The sequence below is a fragment of the Alligator sinensis genome, unplaced genomic scaffold (assembly GCF_000455745.1).
Source record: "Alligator sinensis unplaced genomic scaffold, ASM45574v1 scaffold395_1, whole genome shotgun sequence".
Taxonomy (NCBI): domain Eukaryota; kingdom Metazoa; phylum Chordata; order Crocodylia; family Alligatoridae; genus Alligator; species Alligator sinensis.
Genome location: NW_005842232.1, coordinates 675,625 through 688,520, shown reverse-complemented (window position 1 = coordinate 688,520; position 12,896 = coordinate 675,625).

Genomic DNA, 12,896 nt, shown 5'->3' with positions numbered 1-12,896 from the left:
GCACCCCAGGATGTACTGCACCCTTCCCCCTGCCTGCCCTGCCCTCTGCCCCCTGCCCTGCCCCACCGGGGGTGGGGGGTGGGGAGCAGGTTGGGCACTGAGGGCTTCTGTGATGCCCACTGTGGGTCATCCTAGTCCTCTAATTGTGACCTCTGTCCTCCCCTATAGTCACTTCCATGCTTCACAGGTGTCATTTGGTTGTCTTTCACTCTCCTGTGCAGATTTCAGCCCTCTCTGCCTCAGTCTGTAGGTTAATCTGGTTGTAGGCTTCTAGCCAAGGCCCACTTGCTCTGTCCCAGCTTCTTGGCATCCACCTCTTCCCCAGGGCTCAGGCTCTAGCTGCTTGTTCCAGTCTCCCTCGTTTCCTTTCTCTCTCTGTCTAACACCCTGCCCCTGGCAAGTCCAAACCTGGAGTGCCTTTCCAGCACTATGGTGTGGTCTTCTAACCACCCCTACCACCACAATCTTGTCCTCCAGTATTTATTATTTCTACCACAGCAAAACAAAAGACACCACCCATCTGGGCACTCACAAAACAAGGAATAAGCTGAACTCAAGATCATCCTGATCCTAGGCAAATTAAAAAAAGGGAGCCTTCTCCACCTACATGCCAGGGTTCCCCTTACACAGCGGTGTGCCTGGGAGGCCACATCCTTCCTGAGCTAGGCCTAGAGTGATCCTGCTGGCCTGAGGGCAAGTCTCTTGTACTGGTAAGTCCCTTTCCCTTTGGCCAGCCTGGCCTATCAGTCAGCACAAGCCCAGTATTGTTTTATTGGTTCGTTCAGCCATGCTTGGTTTCAGGGCACCTGTAGCAGGGCTGCTGGGGACCAATGAAACCCTGTCTCCTTTTCCTGCATTGTTTTTATCTGTATTATGGCCCCTTCAAACCACAAAGACTCTATAATTAAAGGGTCTCCACAGGCTTTACTCATCCCCTAGCCTTCTCCCAGTAACAGGCCAAAGGCTCCCTGTTACAGGAACAATTAGCAGTCCTTAGTAAATATTTTCCAGTGGCACACTCACCGAAATAACTCCTTTGCTTCTTCAGTGGTCTCTGTAAGGACATGTATAGGAAATTTTGGGGGGAGTACTTTAAAAACAGCAACCAAGTGGGGATGAATGACATGTGGTTTAAACATTTGTTCTGAAGAACCTCTTGCACAGGTAGTTTACTTGTTCAGCCGTGGCACCTCTAATGTGTTGTTTGAATAGTGACATCAATGGTTGGATATTTGAGTATTAGGGCTCAAAGCTGAGGGAAACCCCCATCCTTTTTAATCTACTTCAGCTCTGTTAGGATGTGAAGTCACAACTGATGTGTATTTATGTTTTAGCAGTTTCCAGACTAAATGAGTTGCCTAATTTGAGGAGAAAAAGCTATTATATTGGTTCTTCCAACGTAGAAAGGATCTATGTTAGTTTGGCCCAGTATTGGCCCATGTGCTGGTCCAGCACAGGTGCTTTATGCAGCATGTGGAGCCATTTCAGTGTACACCACATGCTGCAGGCTAGTCCAGTCTGAGATTCATAGGCAGTACCACAGGCTGGATGATCATAAGGAAGAAGGGCTGGAAGGGACTTTACACAGTCATCTAGTTCAGCCCTGTGTCAAGACGGGAACATCCCTGACTATTCCATACCAGCTAAATGTCCGTCCAACTTGCTTTTGAAAACTTCCAACAATGAATATTCCACAATTTCTCTAGGTAGCTTCTTCCAAAACATCACCACCCTTCTAGTCAGCAAATTACTTCTAATCTCCAACCTAAATATTTCCTGCTGAAGCTTGACACCATTGCTCCTAATCTTGTCCCTCATGGCCACAGAGAAAAGCCTGTCTCCATCCTCTTGATACTCATCCTTCAGGTATTTGAAGACTGTTATCAAATCCTCCTCACAAGTACTAGTTACTGCAATTAACAGAGAGACTGCTTTTGCCCCTTAAAGTGCCTGCTGCTCAAGTCAGAATTTGAACAATTGCCAAGAGCTGTTGAGGTATTACTAACTGCTGTTAATTCCCGTCTCTGTGCTCTCCAGGATTTATAGTAGTCACTGAAGAGTAACAACTTGAAACCAACACAGTTGATGCTTTCATCAGATCTCAAAGTTCAGATTAGTTATCCAGGTTGTAGCCATATTGATCTAGAGGAAAAGGCAATCAGGGCTCTTAGAAGAGGCAATATCTTTTATTAGACCATCAAGATTTTTGCAAAAATAAAATTATTTAATTGCAAGCTTTTGGGCACAAACACCCTTCATCAGGCATCGGAGAAAAGACTGTACAAGTTCTCCTGGGTAGAAAAGTTCAGGTTAGTGTTTTGTACAGATCGATGTAAAGCTTTAGATAAACAAATTATAATTCTGTATGTTAGCACCTGATAATTTACAGGAGACTTACCTCTTATCTACACCTTTTTTGTTCTTAAAATTACTTAGCTTGTTAAGCAGGCACAAAAGTATATCTGGAGGGAAAAAAGAGCCTAATTTTTGCTGTAGAGTGACTAATGTTCCATTGCAATGTTCTATCAGAGCTAGTGTGTTTTAATTAGAAATGTCATGCTACAGTGGCATTTGAACACATGCAGGTTCAAGCCCCTGTGTTTTGTTCCATAAGTGTTTAAATTAAATGAGCAATAAAAACTTCTTCATTATCAGGTTGGAAGGTCTGACATATTTCTGCACTCTGCCTACCGAGAGATGGTTTTTCTCAATACCGTGAACACTAAACCACAGCTCCAGGTTGGTGCCAAATCTTCTCACAGTGAAAAGCCAGGGGTTGAGCTTGTACTTCAAATACACAAGTTTTCAAGACTGTAAAAATACTCAAGAAAGAAATAACTACTGCTTTTCTTAAATTGCTGGGTTTAGTCTTGGAGAGGAGATAAATGCCAGAGTCTAATCTCTCAAAAAAGTGGAGTCAAAAATAGAGATACAATTTTGCTTAAAATCCATCATGTAACCAGGAACTAATGTTATGAGGAATACATTTAGGATTGCTATGAAACATTAATTTATTTAAACAAATGGAACACTGCGTGTCCTGGAAGCCAGGAGGAGGGTCAGGATGGTCACAGTGGCAATGAGCCAGTAGCCTGCTGGCTAAGGAGCTCCAAGGAGCTACACTAAGCCAGGAGCGACCGGCTGGAGAAGCACTGCCAGGAGCACAGTGCTAATGACAAACTACGCAACTGAGAGAAAGGGCTAGCCAGGAGAAGGCGGCTGAGCCCCTACAAGCACAAGTAAAACTTTTCCTTTTACTTTCTCTTATTTTGGGACATGTGAAGCCTGCATCCACACAGTTCACTAACGTTGTAGAATACCCATTTCACTTTGCTGGGTTAAAGGGACAGGACACCCTTTATTGGACTTATGTTGCCTGAAGAAAAAAGGAATTTTAGAGACTACAGCCCAGCTTTGTTTCATTTGTTCGGATTGCATTCCTTTACTTTCTGATTTCAAGAAAGAAAGGGTTTAACCCTAGAGAGACTGGAAAGATTACTTACCTGAGCCAGACAAGGCAGTCTGCGGGTATTGAAGTGCATTGTTGCATCGATGACGCATGAGAACACCTAAAACACAAAGAAAAGCAAGTTAATAAATAACAGAGAATTGCTGGAAAGAAAAACTATTGTGAGTTTCCATTAATGAAAGCTGGCTAAATTTCTGGGAAGCACTAAACTGGGTTGCATGTCAGGTTGCAGCCTCAGGAGAAACCAGCCCTAGACCTGTGTCTAGTGGTGCTTAGAAATAACCCATCCCAATACAGATCTTCTAACATCAAGATGTGGCAGGTGAGAGTCAAGAGCACCACTTAGACATCCCCTAAAGTGATCGCGATATATATGATCTAGGTTGGGAAGGTTTCTGTTAAACCCATCTTTCATTAAGTTAACCAGCAACCTCGCAGTGTGCGACTAGTCAAAGTGACATGACAAACATGTCATGTGACTGATCTTGATCCAGTATATGGATAAGCATGCCTACCTTGCCTATCCATAATGCACACAATGCTATAGGAATAATTTATATGTTCTTTTTCATAGAACCCATTAGTTCTGTTCCACTTTTGTACAATTTATAACTTTGTCCTGATCTCACATTAAAATATAAGACTCCAGCTCAAACAAATCATTTTGCTGTTCAAAACCAGCTCACATTCTCTCTGCTGGACACTTGCCAAGCTATATGGGTCCTGCCACACTGGACTAGACTGTATGTGCTCTTAACATTTTTTTTTTTTAATCTGAATAGGCTGAAGCATATGTATTTTCCAGAAGCTTTTCTGACACATTTCCTAGCTTCAGGCTCCCTGTCTTTTACCCTTTTGCCAAAATGCTAAAGTGTCCCCCTAAGATAAAAGCTCCTTGTTCTACCGTCCAGTAATTTAAGTGCACCCTTTCCCAGAACACCACCAACATGACCAACCTGGATTTGCAAGTTACTTTTCAGAGGCACAGAACAGAGACCTTCCTCAGGATCATGAAGCAAGTTACATCTTTTGGGCTAGCCAAATAAAAAAAATTATAGATCGGGACATACAAACTCTGTGCAAGTTTCCCACATCAGTGCTTTTACTATACTAAGATGTTCTGTAGGCGCTAGTCTAGGAGACTCTGAACATAGCTTTTTTGGTATAAATTATGGGATTTGACTCTCTCTCCCCTCCAAGTCAGTCTCCTTTTTCCTTAAGTGGGCCTACAATCAAACAGAACTCCTCCCCTCTTGTAGAATCTACCAGACCAGGGACAAACATAGCATAGACTGCACATGGTAGACGCACTAAATCCTCCTATGATAGGACAATTTCCTAACCCAAGTTAGAATTCATAAGCTGGGCACAAATCGATTTACCAGACATTACACTTACCCTCCTACATACAGCTGTACTCTTGTCTTCTTCAGTTTGTTTGATAAATGCTACTCGAAAACCCCTTCTCCTAAAGAGTCTGGAGGCATAACTAAGCCAAACCACAGGTGGATTTAGTTTTCACGTCCAAGCCAGGTTAAAGAGAACACATTCAATCAGGTTTCACAGAATCACCAGTGCAATAGAAACTGTTTGGGTTTTTTCAGTTCTTTTATTCCAGAAACAATTATGTTGGCATGTGTGTCTAACTTATTGCATGAACAATGCCTTACAAGCTGTGTGCTTTAGATAAACACTGATCTGTCTCTACGCATCAGTTATCTGCATGCCTAAATTAGGTGAATGCGAATATATGAATGCAGTTGCTTCTACTTAAAACTTGAGTCAAAGAAGCGGGGGTTTTGGGAAGTGTGTCATGTTGTGATAATTTTAGCTCTCCAAAAATGAGTTTTATTAAGACTGCATACCTATTCTTTTCTTATTTAATTGCTTAATTCAACAGAAGTCATTGGCAAGGTCATCAAGTGTTGCAGTTTTGTATGAGTGTCCTGGTTTCTTAATGACAGTCATTAAGTGCCCTAGTTTTTTTTTAAAGCTATTACAGATTTTTCTCTTGAAATTTTGGATGGAAATTTCCAACCCTTGCTTGGAAGAGACAGCTGATTGCCAAGGAAAAGTTTGGTGATCTCATAACAAAAGTAAAATAAGCGAATAATAGCCCAATATAACACATTTTTAAAAGGTCATTATGGTTTCCATGAATTTAAAAATTTACCAGTTACTTGATTTTTTGTTTAGTATCAAATATCTTTGCAACACAAGTTTACTCATATTCATGAATATTTCTAATACAATTTATTTAAGCCTGAATTTCAAATCTGGTAACTGATCTCATTCAATCAATTGGCTTTTGTGAGAAACTAAAAAAAAATTCTCAAGTCACTTATAAAAATTCTAAAACCCAGTTTTACCTAATTTTGTTACAATACCCCCCTTAGAAACCTGATAATGAACTCTTCCTGCAAAGCAATATGCTTCTTTAGTTTTCTAATTGCTTTCTGATGCCAATACATATTTAAATATGGAATTAATTTATGTCATGTTTACGCACAGAGCTAAAACTGTATGTTCGGTTTTCTATTCAATGTCTAAAAGAATGCAGGGTGATATGTTATTTTGGGATGTGAATGACTACAAGTTATTTTTACACTGTTAGCACCCATGAGACACTATCATGGAATAGGTTCCCATTATGATAGGCACCGTAAAAAAAAAAAAAAAAAGAAAGAAAGAAAAAAAAAGAAAACACGTAAGAAGGAGACAATTCTGGTTCCCAATAGCTAACTGGCTAAGTATAACATGAAATAGTAGGCGGATGCAGTAAACTGATGATGACAGCAGACGGTAACAATGGAACAATACTTTGCATGATAAACAGCAATTATACGTTCTTTAAAGCACAGTTCTACTCTGTAAAATAGTACTGGAGGGTTTTATGCTTTATTCTCTAGATCTGATTTCCAAATCAAGTCTGTTCAATTAGGGAAAAGAGCTTTACTTTTCCTAACTGCCACCCCCATAAACTCAACTGGAGGCCTAAGTTGCCTCACTGGATCTTACCTTACACACTTAGGCTGAAAGGAAAATATGATTCTTTCTCATGAGTTTTGGAAAGGGACTAGCTATCCATATGCTAAAGGAAATGTTTGTTCTGGCCACATGTTAAAACTCTTTTCACTTGCTGTGTAAGGCTCATGTTCAATTTGAAGCTGAGGGAAAAATCACCATGGGTCATACTGTGCTATTGATTTTTTTAAAAGATATATCAGTGATGTCTGTGGGACTTCTCTGTAAAAGTTTCTGGTATGATAGGATCCAATTCTTCAGTAAAAATAAATCTTTTATTTTTCTTATTTCTTAATCCCAGTTCTGGGTTACTCCCTATCTGATCTGTCATTTGATGAGCCTGGCATTTTGCATGCTTTATTTTTTTTCAAAGAACTCTATTTGATTAGAAGTTATTCTACAAAACAAATGCTTGTATGTATGTGTCTGAGAGTTCTGAATAAAGAAAGTCGGGTCCATAAATGTGCTTCTTGAAATGAAAAAGAGAAAACCAGATCATTACCTGGCTCTTACAATAATAGGAAACAATTACATTCTGCTAGTTCCTATTGTGGCATACTTCACACAGCCCATTTCATTAAAGCCTTTCATCCTCCTAAGGGGTGGGGGAATTGAATCTAACAGATAAAAAGCCCAAAATAACTGTGTACAATTTAGCTCCCAAATGGAGCCTAACATGATTAAAATAATAAGCATCATACTGTGCTCAACAACATTTCAACTGGAGTAACTAGGATGTACAACATTAAACATGTCTCTAATGCAAAACAACTTAAAACAGTAACAGCCAGCCTGGGAGTACATTGCTCTGTGGGCCAGATTGCTGTCAGTCTCCGAGTGTGTATACAGAGAAAGAGAGGGAAACAATGAGCGTCTCCATTGTAGTATCCTTGATCCAGGGACGGCCAAAAATACTGTCCCTTTCCTCTCCTAGAGGATAAAGAACCTGACCCAAAGCCCATTCAGATCAAGGCAAATCTAATGTTCATTTTAATTTGAATTGTATCATGCTCTAAATCCTGAGCTGCTTACTCAGTGTTTACTGGGTGCATCTGCACAAGATGCTCTACTGCTCAGTTGACTAATCTGCTGCGCAGGAAAGCTATTTAACCATGTGCTAAGATACTATGCAATAAAATAGGCTAATGAGTGGTTATCTACTACCTGAAAATACAAGTAGTAGATTTACTGTGCATTAGCTAATGCACAATAGTGCATGTGTAGACACTGACCAAGACCAAATTTGCCCAGTTAGCCAGACCACCAGGGAGCCAGCCTCCTGCAGCGTGGCTGGGAGTCCCTACAGGCACAGGGCAAGGGCAGCTCTTTAACAGTCCCTGCCTGGCCTTCAGTCCCTTGGCTTGCTCTCTGGGCTCTGGACCAGCTGCTGCCTGCCCTTGGCCACTTTGTACTGCTGTGGTGGGCAAATGCTGGCTACAGTAGTGCTACAGAGACCTGGCCTGACCCGGCCTCTGCCCATGTGGCCAAGTGTCAGGCTTCCACAACCCAGCACCTCACACGCAGCCAGATCACCTTGCTGCTGCCAGGTTTGGAGTCCAACCACTAGGACTGCCTGCCAAGCCCAGCCAGTAAGCCCCACACAGGGAGGAGGCCTGGGGAGGGGAAAGGGGCGGGGCACTATGGCCACCCATGCCCATGCCACCTCAATTGCTCAAGAAGAACTTTCTGCTCAAATTCTATTTTATTGTAAATTCTCCATTCAGCTTACATCTCAGGGGCTTTGTCACTCTGGGAGTTGGTAATACACACAACTGTTATTGAAGTTAGTAGGCACTGCATGTGCAAGTACATGTGCAGCTACTTCAACAAATTGTCTTCAGGACATCATCTTTGATAAGAAATTATTCACTTCAAGGGGAGAGATCATTCTAAGGGGGCAGTTTAACCTCAGAACAAATGCCTCATGTTTTTCTGTGCTGTTCAATAATTTGGCAACCTAAGAATTGATGGTGTATACAATCAAAAACACCCCATAATCTATTAGCAAATTAAATAAGTGCAAATACTTATACTGAGGGGGGAAAAGAACATTTTCCTAAAGGATTCTGGTTTGATAGCAAAGAACAACCACATGGCATACACAGAATGCAAAAAGTGACTATTGTTAAGATGTTAGAAGCATATGATAATGACAGATTTCTGCATCCCATACACTTGGTGTTAACAAAGGCTGGAGAAAGCAGAAAAGCCCTTGGCACAGACAGACAATCCTGAATAATTTGCTTCTGTAGATTGGGCATTATGGGAAAGCAGCTGTAAATGCCAGGGATCTAATTCTGAGCTCTACACTCATATAACTATTTCAGTAGAAGTCTGTTATTTTCATTGCTGTAAGGAAAAGCAGAATCAAGCATGGGTTCTTTCAAGATAGCTGAATGCCCCCTTCAGACCCTGCGGTAAACTCTGTGGAGATTCTTGCCTATAGTTACATAAGCTAGAGATGGCTCTTTGCAAATTATCTTGTCTGCTATAAGAGGAACAGGGAGGTTACTAGAATCTAAAATTGAAGGTTTTAGTTATCTGATTTCTCAGCTACAAGGCTCTCTGCCTTGCCTGCAACATACAATGAGTAATTTACTTGAAAGGTTAAAGAAATACCATGAGAGTTATTTTGGATAAACTGTCAAGGGGAATACTTTGCTATCCAAGAAAGAGTAATTCTTGGAATATTGGATCAAACCCAAGAGGGACTGAGAGCTGGAACTCAAAGAAGGGAAGGAAAAATACTTATGCTTATTAGATTTGGCACTAGATCCCATATTCTTTCTATTATATGTAGAAACATCCAAGAACCCACCTAAATATGAGAAGATGTTAGAAACAGGAGTAATAGTTGGTTGTTGTCAATTGATTTTTTGCTTCAGTGTAAGAAGTTATAGAGAACAGGTGTGTTGGGACAAAGACAAAAGACAAAGGACAAGATCTCAAAAAAGTTACAGAAAGTCTCATATCACAAAAGTCTTGTGCCAACAGACAAAGGGCCACATCTCCATCTTGTGTAAACTGGCATGGCACCATTTTACTAAACAGAAATCCACTGACATCAATCAGTTAAGCCTATTCACAGTAGATGATCTTGCCCAGAAGTTGTCTTTTTATCCCCTTGGAAAATATCTGTATGCTTCCCCAAGAGGATATAAACTATACAAAGAAACAACTAGTTCCCAAAAGGGGATTTTATAGTTATTTATTGGCCTTTTACTCTTTTTAGTGATGTTAAATATTGGGGTTTTTTTTAAGTATAATGATGCACATAAATGCAGAAATGGTTGCTGCTGTAAAACCTAACTCATGCACCTATTTTGTAAAGATCCAATGTGAATTAATTAATTGTGTAAATTAGTTGTAAATAAATAAATAACGTTAAAAATAAGTAATAACAAACTTTTACCAGTGTATGTGCACATCCATGTGCATGTTTCAAGCATGGTTTAATTTTATTTGCTGAAGCTGCAAAGGTAGCACCCCTGTGTGTATTGTATGTATTGAAAAGGTCAGGTCAGAATTGTTCCTCTGGCTTCTTAAGAATGTTATCCACTCACTGGCAAAAAACCGTCATTTACTTTTACTCAAGTTTGCCTTTCAGTCCCAAGCCAACAAAGGGAAAGTGAGCTGTCTCATTCAGTCAAATTTGTTCATCGGTGTTCCATCACTTACACCTGTGAAAGTCTATTGACAGCAAAAGGATTACTACGTTCCAGGCACACTGAAATGTCTCGGTTCATTTAATTTGTTCTAAAGAAACTTTATTAGTGGCCTTAACGGACTAGTTGAAAAGACTCCCCAATTCAAATGGAATGTGCAGGCCTAGCAACTGGAAGAGATAGCTTGGTAACTAACACGGTAACTAATACAGAAATCATTGAGATGCAGCAAAGATGAAATAACGTAATGCCATGTTTACAGTTACTTTTCAGAGAAGAACTGTTTTAAGCAGCACAGCAAATGACAAGTGCTGGCTTTCACAATTATTGCTTACTAGTGTTACTCTGCAGTCGTTAAATATAGCTTATATAGGACAGAAATTGTCAAGATGAAAATAGACCCAAACTTTTGTTGATTTATACAGTAATATGGTTTTCTTCAAATACTGTATAGCTTGCATTTGAACCTTCCTCAACTAAATCAGCTGGAGGTTTGATACAAATTTTAGTGGGAACAGGATTGGAAGCTCACTCCTTACAATTCTAATATTAGAGTACTTATAAAAGGGATGTTTGATAAACTTGTTAGTTTCTCTGCTATAGACTGCGGGGAACCAGAAACATTTCTTATTTCTATGTGACACAATTGAGAACAAACCTTTTTCCTAAATTAATGAAGGACAGATGTCCTTGTGGATTGCGATGACTTGGGAACTCATCTGTAGTGATCAACAGGTTCAATAAACCCAGGTATACATAAATGAGAAGAATTAATAAACTTCATTTGTGGAACAATTTCTACATACCCTTTATCTCTCTCTAGGCAGCTAACTACTACTTAACTCAGTAACCATCTCCTAACTCCCAACTCTTCTATATTGTCTCCCTAAATTATAACTTTTATCACTACACCATATATGTGCAATTTTGGGCACTGACTGATATTCTGATTGCAATTATTAAATTCTTATAAAAGCTCTGTACTACAGAATGAAGGTTTGTAATGAAAACCATTGACAAAGATTGTAATGAAAACCAATGACACCAGGAAAAATGGAGCATTATTAACCATAATGACCATACTCTGAACAATGTGTATGCAGGAAGAAGCTGTAGGGAGGGATAAGTTAATGACAAATTCCCAAATATGACAGAGACACAGGATGACAAAGCAGCCATTTGAAAAAAATTCACAGGAGGGACTAAGGGGAGAATTCAGAGTTACACAGGAGGGTTTGGGATGGAGAAGCAGGAAATGGATTTTATATAATAGGAAATGGTATGCCAGGGCTTGGGTCTGGTTAACTGTGGGACCATCCAAAGTCAAAACAAGTTGATGAAAGAGAGAGACTTGTTAAACCTTTCTTATAATAATATTAAAAACAAAAGGATCCAGTGTGTGAAAAAGTGCGTAACCTCCACAGGGGCTGAACATGAAACATTTGTCAGTAATGAAAACACTCATATCACCAGGGATTGAAACTCCCCTCAATGATCTTCATGGGATTACACATTTAGGACTAGCGGTTCATCTTCCACCATGAACCCTCTATGGCCCAACAAGATATAACTGGTCCACATTTTATTGTAAGGTGAAGTATCAAAACTTAAATGAGATGACCACCTGGATCAAGAAGAAGAGATGGAAGGCATTGTCAAATCCAGCCCCTGCAAGCTGGTCTCTGTGGCTTTTCAGGGTCATCATCTTGGCCTGATTCCAACAGGAAATCGGCCAGGGAGATCATTCTTCTCTCAGCTGCTTATTACAGGATAGAAAAAGTGTAAACAGCCTCAGAGAAGTCCAAGTGAAGCATGCCAAAGAGAGCACTGAGGGCAGCAAAGACTGGCCACAGCCTGGGTCAGTCCAGTAAGAAATGGAAGAAAGTCTCCCACACTTCATCTTTACAGAGAGGCCAGGCTGTTAATGCCACCAGATCTAAGGGATGGAAGAAGGTGCCTATGCCCAGGATCCCATGCAGCAGCTGCCACTGGAGGCCACCAATTCTCTTGGCAAAGGGCAGTTTATACAGGGTGTATCAGGTTGTGTGGGCTTGCTCTGGTGTAGCTACCACTAGGCACGATCTCCAGGAAGTATCAGGGCAGGTGGTAAGGATATGGGCATAACACACTCTGACTGTCCATATGTACAATGCCTTCCCAGACAGGATCTCAAAGCACATCCCACCACTATTCTTGCTGGGCAAGAGGAGGGACAGCAGGGTAATGGGCCCACCACTTTCATCACTGCCCATGACTGGAGAAATAGGCAGCAACGTGGAGGTAGTCTGTCTAGTAAACTGCCATCAGGGAGGGGCTCATTGTGTCCAGGGCATCAAGTGCATCTGTGGGGAATGAAGCTCTCACTTCACCCAAGAGGTATGAGGCAGACAGAGTGCAGATCTAGCTGGTTGGCTAGGGCTTTTAATGAGAACTAGGTGGACCAGGCTGAGTTGAGGAAGTGGATTAGCTTATTTGTGTGCAGCCAGTCTAAGGAAACCATGAGGCTTCTAGAGGCAAAGCTTGGAGCCCCCTGCTGCAATGTCAGGTTATGGATCAGAGTTCCTGCAGCAGCTTTGGAAATACCAGGTGCCTGCCCTGGGGTCTTAGTCAAAAGCAGGCCCACCAGGCCTGGGCAAGGTTGCAATGAAATGGTGGGAGGATATCCCAGTGGAGGTGACCAAAATACAAAAAGAAAAGTTCCGGATTGAAGTTGGGGTCCTCACATTGGATGCAGGAAA